Genomic DNA, 17,509 nt, shown 5'->3' on the forward strand with positions numbered 1-17,509 from the left:
ATACTTTTAAAAGACAAATCACCTGTAGTCAACCTTTCAAATTTCGCACTAAAATAAAGATGCACACAGGCAGAGACCTTATTATCTTGCCCACTCCTGTAATCCAGTATACAGCATATGGCCTGCCCCATAGTGGTTTTTTAAATGAGCAATTGATGATTGATCTATATTATTTCTGTTGCCTGGAATCCTACTCTGTAGTAAAATAATAGCATTTCAAGATGCAAATCAAATGTTATCTCTTTCAAGAACAGACCCTAATCTCTCCCTTATATTTGAGTTTACTTTTTTCCCAGTACAGGTTATCATGTTCAGGGGTGGGCTGCTTGTGGAGTGTGGAGATTATTTGTGCTCATGTCTGTCTCCTTCCACATGTCTATCTTTGAGGACAATGACTGTGACTCATTCATTTTACATTGCCAGAATCCAGCAAGGCACCTACGCAGAGTACACACCAAAAAAAACTATTTCTATTAATTAATTAATTAATGGGTTCTTTCTTAATAATCACATTAATGTCTATTTCTCTTTGAGTAAATGGAGTGGAAAAAGTGGAGCAAAGAAGGATATTGGGCATCCTGGATTTAGTCTGAGCTTTGCCACTGAGGGACCAGTGGAAAAATAGTTAACCTCTCTGATATTTAACTTCCTTATCTTTAAGGGAGATGGCAGTAATGGCTCTTAAAAATTATAATTAAAGTGGTAAATGTAAAAGGTGTAGAATATAAGACTGATTCTATATATATGATGTGCATCAGCTTTTGACCAAATTCCTAATAACATTTGGTGTACTTTTAAATATGCCTTTTCTCCTAAAGGGGGGCTTAGGGGAAAAAATTGCTTACTTGAAATTTAAGACTCACTGAACAAAACAAGTCAACAAAACTACCTCTGTTCAGTACAATTACTATGGATTGAGGCCCTGGACTAAACGAGTAATGTTATATAGTGGAGGTTAGAATGACAGACCTGGGGGGGCATACTGCTTGAGTTTAGATCCTAGATCTGCCACTTTATAGCTATGTAACTCAAGGCAAGATACTTCTTTCTGTCTCAGTTCTCATTTGTCCATGAGATGGTAATTGTACCCACTTCAAAGGTTTGTGGTCAGAATTAAAGGAGTTGCAGTTCCCCAAATGGGCCATGACCTTTATCATGGCCAAGCCTTTGTAGTAGGTGTTCCTCTGTCTTCCCACTCCTTCATTTCATCTGAGATTGGCTAGTCCATCCTGTAGGAAACTTTTTTTGGCTTTCCAAATTTTGATGGCCCTCTTCTGTGTTTCCACAGTTCCTGGTGCTTTGTGCTGATACTCATACTAGGTACAACTTTATTTCCATAGAATTCCTCTGCAGATGCCTCTGTAAGTGGCCAGGACCACTGCCTTTGCCCCTGTCACTGCCACTGAAGCATGGATCCATTCCAGACTCAAGCCTGCCAAGGGAGAGAGAAGGTCTTTCTCCGTCCCTACACCCACTTTTTTTTTTCGTGCACTTTTGAAGAGAACCCAAAGCAGTGCTGCTTGTAACTCAACATCATACCAAGATTCTAAGAAACTATCCTTTTGGGCTTAACATTTGTATCTGGGGACTAGACATGAGTTCATGGGCCTGGTCTGGAAGACAGGGCCAATACCCTGCTGTTTTCAGAGTCATCTCTTCTCTCTGACTGCCAAAGCTCTGCCACTGCCTTAAATTGGTTTTCCTAACTCTCTTTTTGCTCAGAATGAATTAATTCGCAGGGGCTTCACAAATCCTTCATGAAAATAGGTTTCTGGAGATCCCATTTCAGCATTTCAATGAAAATAACTAACGTGGTCTAACTCACCAATAGACATTTCCTAGGTTAAAGCTGAGGTCTCCGTTGAATTAACACCGAGAAAAAAATCTCCCCTACATATTCTGTGGACCTGTGTTTGTGTGGGTGTGTATATGTTTCTTTTACCTCTTTCTTTAGGGATAGTTTTACATTTCTTACATTGCAATATCTGTCTTGCTTTTCAGCCAAATTAAATGCAGCCTCATGTACAAAAGGCAAGTAAGTCAGTTGTAAGAAAAGATGAAATGAGAAGTTGGCCCAAGAGCACACAAAGGCATCAGCAAGGGTGAATATACTCCCAGAATGGCTCCCATAAAAGTCAGGAAACAGTCCTCCAGGTAATAAAAGTTCAGAGTTAGTTACTGGAGCTTGTAAGAACTTAATATGCAATGTAGCCTTTTCCATTTAGTCAAATATCTCTTATATTTTCTGACATTTGAATGCAAATAATTCCTTGTTTGATTACATTTTAAAAATTCAGTTAAAAATCATAAAGAAAAGCAGTACAAATGTGTGATGTGAGTATTAAATGTCACTTTAGTGCTCAACACACTCCACATCCATTCTCATCTTTCATGGCCATGACCCCATTTATATTCATTCATTTGTTCATTTAATGAATATATATTGAGCAGCCATAGGCAATATGTAAACAAACAAGCATAGCTGCGTTCCAATAAAACTGCATGTTTGGCCATTGAAATTCAATATAATTTTCACATATCACAGAATATTCTTTTTTAAAATTTGTTTCAGCTTCAAAAAAATGTAAAAGCCATTTTTAGCTAATAGATCATACACTGACAGACAGGGTTGGATTTAGCTCATGGATTATAGTTTGCTGACCTCTGGTTTAGAGAACTTGGCATATGAGTTCTATTAGAGGATGTGTAGGAGTTTTCCAAACAGACAAAGGCATCTAGATTGTAGAAATCACGTTTAGCAAAGATATAAGTATGTAAACAGGCCTGACTCATTTGAAAAGCCAAAAAATAGTATTATTGGCCCTTTGGGTTGGAGGTGGTGGAAAATACATGGAAGGAAACTGAAGGATCTCATGTGCCATACTGGGAATTTGACCCCTATTGAGTAGGCAGTGGGGAAACATTGTGGAATTTGTGGCATAATTAGGTTTGCATTTTAGAAAGGTCACTGTAGCAGCCAGGTGAAAAACTGATGAGAGAAGTCCAAGAGAGAAGGAAAGAAAATAAGAAAATTATTTTGGTAGTTCAGTGAGAGATACACAGAACAGGTAATCTATTATGTCTGTGAAATTTTCTATTTTTCCTCACAGATGCCATAATCTTTACTGACTCAGGACCACTGCAAATGATATTCCTTTCTTTCTGGAATATTTTTTTTCTTTTTGCTTCTCTTTGATTACTTAGTTCCTTCTCATCCTTTAGGTTTTCATTTTAATTTTACTTCTACAGATAAGCTTTCATTGACCCTTCAGATAGGATTCACAGCCCTGTGATACATAACCATAGGACATTACACGTCTCTGTATCAGTGATCATACCCAGGGTATCTGCTCAATGTTGGTCTTCTGTGCTAGACTGTAACCCACATGTCCGCACCTGTATCCCAGTGCCTACTTCAGAGTAGATGCTCAGTGAATATTTGCAGTGGCCATGAAGTTGGAAGAGAGGATATTTACCAAGAAGAACTGACAGGATTGTCTGGCTGAATGCCTGACTTAATGGATAATATAAGGCTAAGGATAATTCCTTGATTTGAGTGACAAAGTGGTTGGTCAGAAAGGAGAGATAACAAAGGATAAATGTCATATTTGAGGCAGTTGTGGGACGGTTGATTTTATATCCTTTAGGACATCTGAGGGGACACACCAAGAAATATTTTGTCTGCTTCCCACTAGGCTAAGCTGACCATTTTGTATCTGTTCTAGCAATTGCAATAACCTATGCCATGGCTTCTGTTTTGAACTCTTTTTGCCCAACATATGCTAAGATTTAGAACTCTTTCCCAAAAACATCACTTCTAATATGTTATCCCTTGCTTCAAAAGTTAGTAGAAGACTTTTCTCAACATGGAATCCAGGCCCCCTAAACTGATTTCATTTCTCTACTTTGCCTTATTTCCTTATATCCCCAACATAGGTATTCTCTGGTCAAAATAGTCATCCTGTTTACCTCCATTTTCACTATTGTTTTTCCTGTCTTTACTTGTTCTGTCCCTCTGGGGAAAAATTTGTCTGGAATTCTCTTTTTAGCCAACCTAAAGATAATCTTCCTCAAAAAGCCAATTTAGTTTCCAACTTTCCCTTGATGTTTCCTTGAACAGATTAAATATACAAAACTTGTCCTTCCTTGATTTGCCTTAGTGCATGTGGATTATTTCTCTGATAATAATAATGCCTTCCATTTTGGGGTGCCTAGTGTGGGCCAGCCCCTTATGTAACCTCATACCATCTGTACAACAGATCTGAGGTAGTTATTATTTCCTTTTTGAAATATGGAGACTCTAAAAATTTAGAAAGTTTAATTTTAACTCCACCAAAGACTTATATTGGTAAATAGTGGCTCCATTCTGACTACAAAACCCACACTGTTACTTACTATGTTGTGTGAAAGGAAAGGGTTTTTTGTTTGTTTGTTTGTTTGTTTGTTTGTTTTTAGGCTTATGAAATGTGAGGTCTCACTTTAAATATTTTCTCATAGAGTCAATATAATGTAATAGGCTCTGGGCTTCGAAGCCCAGGATTTAGATGGCCCTTTTCCAGCTGAATGACCACAAGGAAGTCCTAAAGCCTTCTATGACCTCTGTCTATTCATCTGAAAAATGAGAACCCAGACTGCTTAAGAAATTAAAAAATTAGATGATTATGTGACAATACTTTGAAAATTGTGAAGCAATACAAGTACTGTTGTTAGTAGAGGTCCTGAGTAGAATTTCAATATAAATTAAAAGTTTAAAATTCATAGATAAAATGAACCTGAGGGAAATAAGAAGTTGTCAGTTTAAGCATTCACCAGAGAGAATAATTTAAGTATTTATTGAGGATCAGCTATCAAGAATAAGATAAATTCAATGGATGATTTTTAAAAAGTTAAATATAATACATGGTCCATGCTCTCAAGAAGCTTTCTTTCCTAATGCACATACTGTGTATGTATATCCTATACACACACACAAACACACACACACACACACACACACACACGTATAACATATAATTAAAATTTTGGAGATCTCTATAAACAGATATAGATATATAGGCATGTCTATGAATTATATATTTATATACTTAATTTGCTCAATTCTCTTCACTTAATTCTCTACCTTGGCAATTTCAACTGTTCTTTCTGCTTTCTTAGCACCTGGTAAAGAATTGACTACATTTTATAATTATCTCCTTACAAGTATGTCTTTCAGGATTCATCATTGTAGTCCTATCATCTAACATAGAACCTTGCATATCAATAATTAATTAATGTGAAAGGAAGGAAAGGAGGAAAAAAGGGAGGGAAAGAGAAAGGGAGGGAAAGAGAGTAGAAGGAAGAAAAAATCTGGGTCGCCTTGTGAACATTTGATTTCTCCTTAGAGAATTTCCCAACTCAGGAGAAATTTCAAATTCTAGAGTCACAATGATTATCTGCCTATAGGATTTCCTTTTCACTTGCCCATAGATGTTATTGCTAGATCATCTTCCTTTCTGTGGCTTTTTTTAGTTTCATTCTTTGTCCAGCCCATAGTCTTGCTGATTCATTGCCTAAAATCAATGACTAAGATCTTAATTTAATGAAAGGCCAAGTAAAATTATATTGAATGAATAAATCATGGAAAGCGCCAGATTAGTCAGTGAAATTTCAAGTTACGTTTCCCTGACTATGAAGACTTTTCAATAAGGTCTGACAACTCCTAAACATGTGGTCTAGTAAAAGGAGGTGAGCTGTGGCTTCAAAAAATCTAGATTTGGAAAACCCCTTCCCCACTATTAGATCTGTAGCTAGAGGTATGTCGCTCAGAGTCCTATGGGCCTCAGTGTCTCAGTTTTAAAAAGAGGGTAATAATTCCTACTCTGAAGAGATTTTGAGAAGGATTAGAAATGATGTACATAAAACATTTGGCATAATACATGGCTCATAGAACAAATTTTTTTTGAAATATACAAAATGCAAAAGTTTTTGTCAAATGACTATTACAGTTATTATGATAATAAATTCTTAGTAATTTAAAAAGAGACATATGATTAGCTACTGGCAATGCTTAAGAATGTAGTAAGGGCATAATAAATATTAATCAATTATTGAATAATGGATATTGAATGCATTCCCAAAACACATGAAATGATTTATAAATATTATTTGATTGGGCACCTGGGTGGCTCTGTTGGTTAAGCGTCCAACTCTTGATTTCAGCTCAGGTCATGATCTCAGAGTCGTGAGATCAAGCCCTGTCTTGGGCTTCACAGCGGGGAGTCTGCTTGAGATTCTCTCCCTCTCCCTCTGCCCCTCACCCCTGCTCTCTCCCTCTCTCTCTAAAATAAATAAATAAATATTTTAAATATATATGTAAATAAATAAATATTTGATGATGATGGTCCTGTTTGCCAGGTTTTCACATCCTATTCATTCCCTTTAAACATGGCCTATCATACTACTACTAAAAAAAAAAAAAGTCTTCTCTGAGGATCTTAGAAAAATACGACAAGCAGCCAAACCTAATGAATAATAGCAAGAAAAAGTCCTTCAGAAATGGTCCTGTTATGTAGGTCTGGTTGAGCTACTGTAAAATCATATAAGTTATATGATACATCATTATAGGCTTGATTATATGATTATAAGGCTTGAAAGAAACTAAGAGAAAAAGTAAGTGCATGCATGCTAGAAAGTGATGTAAAGGATAAGGTGCTGCACACCACTACTCTACCCGTCCTCAGGATTTCCGTGTAAGCTAAAAGGGCTAAAAGTAGCTTTTCTCATAGAAAATACGCCCTACTCACTGGAAGGAGAAATCCATATTTTCTATTTACTTGGTTGGTGTATGTACTCATTTTACCATGACTTCTTGAACACACCCTGAAAACTAGTGACTCTCTGAACTCATAATGAATTCCAGAAATCATCTTTTATTCATAAAATTACATTCATAAAAACACTTCCAGGAATTCCTAAGGCACATTCACTTTTCAGTAAGACAATGGATCTACCTACCTTCTAAAATCTTTAAAATCTTCTTTATCTTCCATAGCATTAGGAAAGACTGATGCTGTCCCTATATAAAAGTGTGCCTATCCATTATTGTTTGCTTAGTGTCCCTTCCACTTGTGCATATTGGTTTTCATTTGGCACTCTGCCTATGCTTGCTATGACTCTTTTCCTATCTTATCACAAGCTGTGGGACAGCTGGGCTTAAAACCTTCTCTTTAACTGGAAGCCTAAACCTTTCAGGGTCCTTTTTTGTCTCTCTGAACAGGGCTGAATTACAGAAATGGAGTAAAACTGATCTTGTTGCACATATTGGCTGCACTCCTTTGGTTTTGCACAAAAGCCTTCCAAATCCAACCATAGGATGTCAATGAACTGAGCATCCAAATATATTTGTAAGAGCCAGGGCTTAGGCCACCTGAAAGTATCTGATATCTCTCTTTGGTGAATTTGTACATTTTCTTACAAATAGAGCTACTTTTAAATCCTTTTACTTTACAATGAGTTCATGCAAGGACAGACATTTCTCACTCAATACCACACCTTTTCAGAGACTTTAAAGGCTGGATACAGTTACCTTGTTCATAGGTCTGATAATATCAAATGTTGTTCTAAGGTTGATTTGTATTTATGTAATCCCTGGTGTTATGACCTAAATACCTAAACCAATCTTTTGGTTGTTTTGTTTGTTTGTTTGTTTTTTCCTTGAGCTACAAAGCCTATAACACGGAATGCCATATGGAGACATAAAGAATTTATTGTCACATTACAGGCTTGGAATGTATGCTTAATAATGCATTTCTGGGAGACTCAAAGGTTTAGCTAAGCTCTACCAGTTGGTTTACAATTTCCATCTCCTCTCCCCTCCCTTTCTTTCTTTCTTTTTTTTTTAAATTTCTCAAAGACTTTATTTATTTATTTGAGAGAGAGGAGAGAAAGAGAGAGAGAGCACAAGTAGGGGGGGAGGGCAGAGGGAGAGGGACAAGCAGACTCCCTGCTGAGCAAGGAGCCTGATGCGGGGCTCGATCCCAGGACCCTGAGATCATGACCTGAGCCAAAGGCAGATGCTTAATGAACTGAGCCACCGAGGAACCCCATCCCTCCCTTTCTTTCTTCCTCAGCTCAAACATGGCACCTGCATTTGCTGTTAGTCAAAAATATGTGCTTTAAAAAATGGTTCCCAGTTTTTCATTTCCTCTCCCAAGAAACATTTTATGTATGTGTGGTTCTAATCTAATCTGTCCTTTGAGGTTTTTGAGAAGTGCAGTCCCTGAACTGTAAGAACTAAGAACTTTGGGAAAGGTGGCAAAAACAGAGGAGTCATCTGCCCCAGACAATCAACTGTGTAAAATTTCTCCAGGACCCTGACAACTACACACTGAAGATAAAGTAGCAGTCCGTTGTCACTGCCACTGGTCCATGTGCCTGTTTTCTGTTGATGGCAAATCATCCTAGAGAAAGCTAAGTAACTTGTCCCAGTTGTATTATCATCTGCAGAGGTTGTCCTTATGAGATAGTTTCTTGGGTGCTGGAGCCATAATATGAAGAAATATCACAGGAAACATTAAATTAGATAATTGAAAGCTTTCCAAGAATCCAAAGCATCTGCTTATAACCAGGAGTGCTGTTTTTCACATTTGGAACTAGAATAAGGCAAATTAATAATAATAATAAAACACTTTTGATAATGATAGTAATAATGACACTGAGTAAAATCTTGAGAGTAGACATTTTTTTTTGCTAGTCTTTGTGCTGTTTTTCAATATTCCTTCTTCCCTCTTAATCCTCACATTAGCCATATGAGACACTACCTCCATTTTACAGATAAGGAAACTAAAGAATTACACATCTAGGGATGCCTGGGTAGCTCAGTAAGTCTGCCTTCAGCTTGGGTTATGATCCCAGGATCCTGGGATCAAGGGCCGCATCAGGCTCCCTGCTCAAAGCCTGCTTCTCCCTTTCCCTCTACCACTTCCCCTGCTTGTGCTCTCTCTCTCTCTCTCTGCCAAATAAATAAATAAAATCTTTTAAAAAAAGAATTACAAATTAATTGTGGTAATAATAGTTATGATAACAATAACAATAATAATCACTATTTTAAGAAATTTGCACATATTACTCAATTTCATCCTTAATAACAAGCCAATGACATAGGATCTAGAATTAGAAACTTTACACATGAGGGAACTGAGGCACAGAGAGGTTAAAATATTTCCCAGTGATGATCAGCAAATAAATGGTAGAGCTGGGATTTGGGCCCAGGCACTTGGATTCAAAATCAAGGTCACTACTAAGACTTATGCTATACCATCTATCCAGAAGAAAAGTATAAATAAATGTAGATATTGTTAATAAATACCCAGCTCATAACAACAACTTCTCATTTACTTTATTTCAATAATAGAACACAACTGGTGTTAGGATGAATAAAATAGTGGACTCCTGGTTGCTGAAGCTAAGTGTGACATAAACAGACCAGGTAGAGAGACCAACACTTCCCAAATTGCCCCATACCTCCCGAGTTTTATTACTGACAATCCCATATACCAGGAAACCTTTCAGTTCTAGATAAAGCAAGACAATTGGTAATAGTAGTGTGGACTGTCAACATTGTTTACTTAGTACCTTAGCTCCACTCCAATATCAATTTCAACTGGAGGTTACCACATAACGCAGAGAATTAAGATATCCATCATAGTAAGCTTGGCAAATAAACCTTATTCTAAGGCTCCTGTTTTAACACTTAGCAACTTTGTAACTTTCAACATGTCAAATGTTCATACCTAGAAAGGACTCAGTAAAACTGAATTGGGATTAAGAAATTTATCACTGCTAAGAAAGAAATATACTACATGTAACATTCAAATATTTCTAATTTCTTCCCCTCTCTACCATACTATACAAAAACCAGCACTTACTAAGGATCTTTACTGGTTTGGGCTTTCTGTCAATGGACCCAGAGAGTGGCCTCATCCCTGGATAATCTGTGAGAAAAGTATCTCTAATTAATTTTTTTTTGTGTTTGAGAAAGCCAGTCCTAGCAGCAAATGTTGGAAAACACAAAGATAGTGCACATTTTCACCTGATGAAGTTTGGCAGGAAATAGGACAGGTATACTTAACATTATCTGCAATCATTTTTAGTAAATAAAGCCCCACCATTCTGAAAAATAAAATTGAAATAAATTTAAAGAACTACATGAAAAAAATCCGTGAAAAAAATCCAACCTACTCAGTTGTATTTACACATTCTCACAATAAGCATTTTTTGGGTGCCTATTATATGCCAGACACTGCTTTAGAGGCTTGGAAGGGGTAAAAAAAATAATATAAAACCTGAAGTAAAATGTGCTAAAAGTATTATGTTCAAAGTTTCATGAGACAGAGATTAACTCTGACATGGAAATCTTGAAGTTGAACTGAGTGTGCCAATGGCCAGGAACAGAAGAGCCTTCCTGGCACAGCAGATCCATATGCAAAGGTAAGAAAGTCAAATGGATTTGGTGTTCTGGAGGAATCTCAAATAACTTTCTGGGGATGGGGCATAGCATGAAATAGAGGGGCTGTAATGCATAACTTTTGAAATAACTTTGGGTAGTAGGTTTTTACATTTGTTCCAAGAATGGGCATACAGTAATAATTTTATTAACAACAATACTAATAAATACTTTATTGAGCACTTACTATGTTGTAGGCCATGTGCTATTTACTTCAATTTTCTCTGGTTAGCATAATTAACCTACAGCTATGAAAAGTAAACATAGTTTCCAAAATAAAAAAGTAAAAGTGAGATGAGTAGCAATGTTTTAAATTCTTGCAAATTTTCCCCAGCTTCATGAAATATAACTGACATATAATATTGTGCAAGTTTAAAGTATAGAATGTGATAATTTGATATATGATTGCCACAATAAGGTTAGTTAACACATCCATCACCTCATAGTTACCTTTTTTTTGGTGGTAGGAACTATTAGCAACTTTCAATAAATGATACAATATTGTTAATTATAGTTACCACATTGTAGGTTAGATCCCCAGAACTTACTCATCTTATAACTGGAAGTTTGTACCCTTTGACTACCATCATCCATTTTCTCCACATACCCTCCACCCCCAGCAGCCACTAATCTCTTATTTCTATGATTTCAATTTCTTTTTAGTTTCCACATGTAAGTGAAATCATACAGTATTTATCTTTTTCTGCCTGAATTATTTTACTTAGTATAATGCCCTTGAGGTTCATCCATTTTGTCACAAATGACAGAATTTCCTTCTTTCTCATGGATAAATAATATTCCATTGTGTGAGTGTGTGTGTATGTGTGTGTGTGTATCACATTCTCTCTATCCAGTCATCTATTGACAGACACTTTGGTTGTTTCTGTGTCTTGTCTTTTGTAAATAATTCAGTGAACCTGGAGGTGTAGATATATCTCTTCAAGACAGTGATCTTATTTTTTTGTTGTTTATTTGTTTCTTTGTTGATATATACCTAGAAAAGGGATTGCTGGATCAAATGATTGTTCTATTGTAAAATTTTTGAGGAACCTCATTTCTGTTTTCCATAGCAGCTATATCAATTTACATACCTACCAACAGTGTCTTCCCAGGTGGGGGAGCAAATTTGCATTCCAGCCTAACTGCTGAACATAGCCCCTCTGGGAAGTGTGGTTACAGATACCTAGCAGCAGCAGAGCACAATCCTATGGCCTTTATGATTAGGGAGACAAGCCAGCAGCTCTGCCCAAATGTTAAGCATACCCTCTGGCCCCAGATAACCAGGAAGCCTGAACAATGATCCTGAGCAGCCTCAGAGTCCAGCCTATAGTACAATTCAGCCATGGAGTCCAGTCTACCACCCAACCCAGCAGTGAAGCTTAACATACAGCTCTGCTCAATTGCTGAACAGAGCTGGCATCCTCATCCAGACAGGGAACCCAGCCAGTGACCCCATGCACTCATGGAGCATAATGTGTGACCCCACTCAATCAGGGAGTCCAAATAACAATCCTGCCTGACTGCAGAATCCAGCTATGGTACCCTCTATCTGACCTCAGAGCATGGGCACTGCCCTTGCCTTACTCCGTCTGACCTCAGAGCATGGGCAGTGGCCTTGCCTTACTCAATAGCAAACTCTGCTTGCTTACAGACACTATCGGCTGATTCATCAAGCTTACTCTAAGCTAAGCTGACTGGCTAAGGTCTTTCCTTGCCAATAAATCCATAAATTCTAGTAGAGGAGATTCTATACTCAAAAGTGCAGATACCAACGCAAGGATAGAAGGATCACAAAGGATCGGGTAAACATGGCACTATCAAAGGGAACTAATAAAGCTCCAATATCTGACTCTAAAGAAATGGAAATCTATGAACTGTCTGACAAATAATTCAGAATAATCTTCTTAAAGAAGTTGAGGGTACTAAAAGAACACACAGATAAGAAACAGTATTAGGAAAACAATGCATGAGGCAAATGAGAAGTTCAACAAAGAAATAAAGACAAACCATCAAAAAATAAATAAAAACCAGGCAGAAATTCTAAAGCTGAAGAATACAGTGCCTGAACTGAAGGATTCCATAGAGAGCTTCAACAGCCAACTTGACAAAGTAGGAGAAAATCAAGGAATTCAAAGACAGATCATTTGAAATGACCCAGTTAGGAGAAAAAACAAGAATGGAGAAAAAATAAAGCCTACCTTATTTGATGGTCTGCCATTGAAAGAAACAATGTATGCATTATGGGAATCCTGGAAGGAGACAAGAAAGAGAAAGGGGCAGAAAATCCATTTAAAGAAAAGATGAAAACTTTGCAAACTTGGGGAGAGAAGCAGGCATCCAGATTCATGGATTCCCAAATAGGTTGAACCCCAAAAGGGCTACACCATGCTTACCATGTAATCCTCATGGTAAACACAAAAGAAAAACCTGTAGTAGGTTCGAAAAAGGTTATGATAGAGGAGTCAAAGCATACTTCCACAAAAAAATCATTAAATCACAGAGACAACAAAAGAGGAAGCAAAGAAGAAAGAATCTACAATAGTCAGAAAACAATGAACAAAATGACAATAGTAAGATCTTACCTAACAATAATTACTTTAAACATAAATGATCAAATTCTCCAATCTTGCAAATTTCTCAAATTAATGTTTGGCTTAAATATAGTTGATTCTAATATCCACATCTGCATTATAAATGTGATCTGTTGGTTTTGATTGAAGTTTACTCATCATATATTGGACTCTGCGCTGGATGACAGAAATATGATGAACAAAACCAGTGTGATCTCTTTACTCATGGAGCCTACAATCTACTGAGGGATGTCCATCAACCATGATTATACCAATAGCTTCCTACCTGCTTCTGCAATAACAATTGTGTGATAAAAGCAGAGGATGCTGTAAGAGTGCCTGACCAAGGAAAGTGATCTAGGCTGAGGAATCTGGGATGAGGTGATTTGCAGGTATAACCACACTACAATCTTCAGGAAAAAGGAAAAGTACATTTTCATATGTTAATGAATTTGTTCATTTTTTAAAATAAAATTCATTATTAGCAAACTCACATTGAAGCAATCAGCTAGACAGATGGAAACTTTGGATTCCACTCAGAATCATGTCTTTCTATCAGCTAGCAATTAGACATGTGAAAGCATATTCTTAAAAACCATAATGTGTCAAAGATTTGCAGTTTTTAAAGCAATACTGTCAGGCTGTGAAACTTACCAAATTATCCAATTTTTTATTACTGCTTTTGATTTATATGTTCCCAAAAGCAAGGTTTGGAAATCTTCCGATTTTAGTAATTTCAGTCACTGGAAAAAAATTAAAAAAACATAACACATACTTTTTACTTCCTTAAAATTATATTAGAGTCTTTCAAAGGATCAAACTTTATTAATATATTCTCTTTGGAACACTGAATATGCTGCTTTCTTAGTAGCAACAGTGACAATAAAATGAGTATTTGGGGATTCTGGAGATGTCTAGTCAACCCTCCTGAATTTTGAACCAGGAACCGGAGATAAATGAGCAGCCCTATAATGTTAGACTGACAAACACAATGCAAGCTGGTGGGTTAAAATGAGCCTCTGCTACGTCCTCTCTCCAATCAGATCTAGAAGCCACCTATAGATTTTCAGAGCATCACTATAACCAAACTGACAACAAGGAAGATCCCAGCCTGCCTTTGTAGGGCAAAAACCTCTGACCTGGTGAACAGAATTGGAACAGAATGAGAGAGGCCTGAGGATAGGCAGATCCCCAAAAGCCAAGTGGCATCTGAGTAAGGGAGCCCTGTGATCCCTGTTTGTACTCTCACCGTTGGGTGTCTTTCCTCCTCCTCCCCCACTCATCCTCTTCCCCCCTCCTCTTGGAGGAATAAGCTAGTGAAGGAAGAGAGAAAAGACTAAAGTACTTGGGAAAAGAGAGAAAACATTTGCTTCTTCCAACTAGTATGCAATTTATTTATGTGTTTATTTATTTATTTATTTTAAAGATTTTATTTATTTATTTGACAGAGAGAGCAAGAGAGCACAAGCAGGGGGAACTACAGAGGGAGAGGGAGAAGCAGGCTTCCCGCTGAGCAGGGAGCCTGATGCGGGGCTCGATCCCAGGACCCTGGGGGATCATGACCTGAGCCGAAGGCAGATGCCCAACTAACTGAGCCACTCAGGCGCCCCTAGTGTGCAATTTAAAATCAGGGTCCAGGAATAATTTCTTTCATTTACTTCATTTTTTCTCTTTGCTGTGGCTAACACTAGAAGCAGTGCAGCACAAAAGAACCTAAGAACTTCATCTTCTCTTGTCTTCCCACCTCCAACCAACCCATGAAATCTGATTTGAAAAACTGACATATTAGTATGGAATCTAGACTTCCAGAAACCAATCCTAGAGATGATTTACTTTTAAAAACAACAAGGTTTAGGTTTGGTACATGGTAAAGAGCTTTGTATTCAGAAACCTGCCTCTCCCTCAACACACTCCCCAAACTGGTATAATCTTTAGTGGGTTACTTAACTTTCTCAAACACAGTTTCATCTATATAATTGGGGTTGAGGATGGTTAAAGTAATATTAGCTTAAATTTTTTTAAAAAATCGAACGAGAAAATACATGAACAAGCAACATTCAAATAAATTATTATTCAAGTAAATATTCGGTTATTTCTCATTGATTACAACTTTATTTGAAGGTGGATAAGAAGTATAATGTCACTGACATTATATGAATGCACTTTATTTGGTTTTTCAGAACTTTCAGTAAAGTTCCCAGGGAAAAGTACTTCTTAAAGATATCCCTAAATTAATTCCTTCCTCCCTCCCTTCCTTCCTTACCTCCTTCCCTCCCTCCTTCCCTCTTCCTTCTTTCCTTCCTTCCTTCCTTTTTTCCTTCCTTCCTTCCTTCTTTCCTTCCTTCCTTTCAGGAAGGGGCTAGTCCAGAGAGTATGCCTTTTTGTATTAAGTGTTGGGTATAATTTTAAGACTCCCTTGAGAGTAAGATTTTTTGGCACCATTTATTTACATGAAAAAGATTTTAGTGCTTTATTTACAAAATGCCCAATTAAAACCCAATCCATCACAATTCAGCCTTAACATCAGAATTAGAAATGCATGAAGTAATCTAGTACTTGTCATTTAAGATTTACTTAAATTACTAATAGCACTCTGAATTGAAGGCTTTTCACAATCCAACACTGATTTATTACACCCCAGACATCACTGCAAAGGAGCTATATATTTTACAAACTAAAATAAACTGAACTCTGAGGTCCTCAAAATATTACTCTGTTTAATAAGTGTTAATGTTTCTGAACACACACACAGACAAAAATGGGTGCTTGTTATTATTTTAGACTTAATTTGTTGTGTTTTTTAATTTTTTTAAATTTTTATTTATTTATTGAGAGAGAGAGAGAGAATGGTAGAGAGAGAGCATGAGAGGGAAGAAGGTCAGAGGGAGAAGTAGACTCCCTGCTGAGCAGGGAGCGATGCAGGACTCCATCCTGGGACTCCAGGATCATGGCCTGAGCTGAAGGCAGTTGCTTAACCAACTGAGCCACCCAGGCACCCCCCTTGTGTTTTTTTTTAATTTTGTAGTTTTTTTTTTAATTTAACCATGTGACTTTAATCTACTGTCAATTTATGACAACTTTCTTAAGTAGTATACTTTAATTGCTTCTTTCTCCCTTCCTTCCTTTCTTCTTTTCCTCCTTTTTTTTTTTTTTTTGGATCCTAGTTTACACATTTCCCTCAAACAAATTTTTCTAACAGCATGTTAAATATTTAAAATAATAGCAAAAAAAAAAATAGTGGATCTATGAAGATAACACAAGGCTGTATAGGCCTAGGAAAAAAAGAATGTATTTTTCGGTTTACCTATATACATACAAACTCCATTGTTTTTTTGTTTTTTGTTTTTTTTTTTTACATAGAAGCCAGTGAGTCTATCCATATGTGATCATACAGTGAGTCCATCCTCAGGAAGGAAAAAAAAAAGCTTTTTTCAATTTTAATTATTGATCTGTAGAGCCCAACACACCATTTTTTCATCTGCAGTGTATTTGTATAGGTTAAGTAAAATTGCTCCTAGCAAAAAAGAAAAAAAAAAATACCAGTGCAATATGTCAAATGTATGCTAGAATATCTTCTAAAACTGTATTTGTAGGGGAATTCTGCTTTGCAGAAAATACTTCTATCACAATTGCCAAGATAATTTAATTTCAGCATATGTAGCACCAATTAGTGCATTCAATACGGTCATACAACTTTGTAATACCCCTTTTCCCAAGAACTTCTACCCCCATATCAGAAAGACATAGATGTTTCCGGATTCTTGTGCATCACAGTTATACTGGGAGGGCCCAGCCAATAACTAGCCTGAATATTTTGGCCCTATAATTTATTTTTTGTTATTGTTATACTCCTAACATACTTTGGGCAATAGTAAAATAGCAAATTGTTAGTATTTTTTGTTTGTTCCAATTAATGGGTTAAAAAACTTGTTAGTTAATATTAAGCCTAACTCTCATATATGTTTATGAAAAGACTGTTCATAGATTTTAAAGGATCTTGTATACTGTCATCATCTAATAAATATTACAATGAAGTATCATGTATGCTTGTGTAACTTACATAAATTCAATTACACATGTTCAGAGGGCAGAGAGAGAGAGGCCGATTTTATCCACTGCCCGCAAGATGTTTTTATGGCTCTGAGTGAGCATGAAATGGAAGATACGACTCTACTGTTCACAGTTATCTCTGTTCTCAACTACCTGAATATAAGCATCTTGCTGCATGCAGTAAGTGTAATCTTCATTTTTAAGTGTGCAGTAAATACTTTTTTCTGAGACATCGTCCCTAAATGCCAACTGTCAATTGTTGCTTAACCAAGAAACAGCTCTATTCTGAGGCTGGAGGAAAAATTGTATTGGATTTAATGAATGCTGTACTTGAAGGTCATTTTCAAGGGCATCATTTATTTTATTTCATTTTTACTTTAAGTACTGACCGTAAAACTAATTCCCA

This window comes from Eumetopias jubatus, unplaced genomic scaffold, assembly GCF_037043125.1.
Source record: "Eumetopias jubatus isolate StellerSeaLion01/CBP00866 unplaced genomic scaffold, mEumJub1_p1.0 scaffold_8, whole genome shotgun sequence".
Taxonomy (NCBI): domain Eukaryota; kingdom Metazoa; phylum Chordata; class Mammalia; order Carnivora; family Otariidae; genus Eumetopias; species Eumetopias jubatus.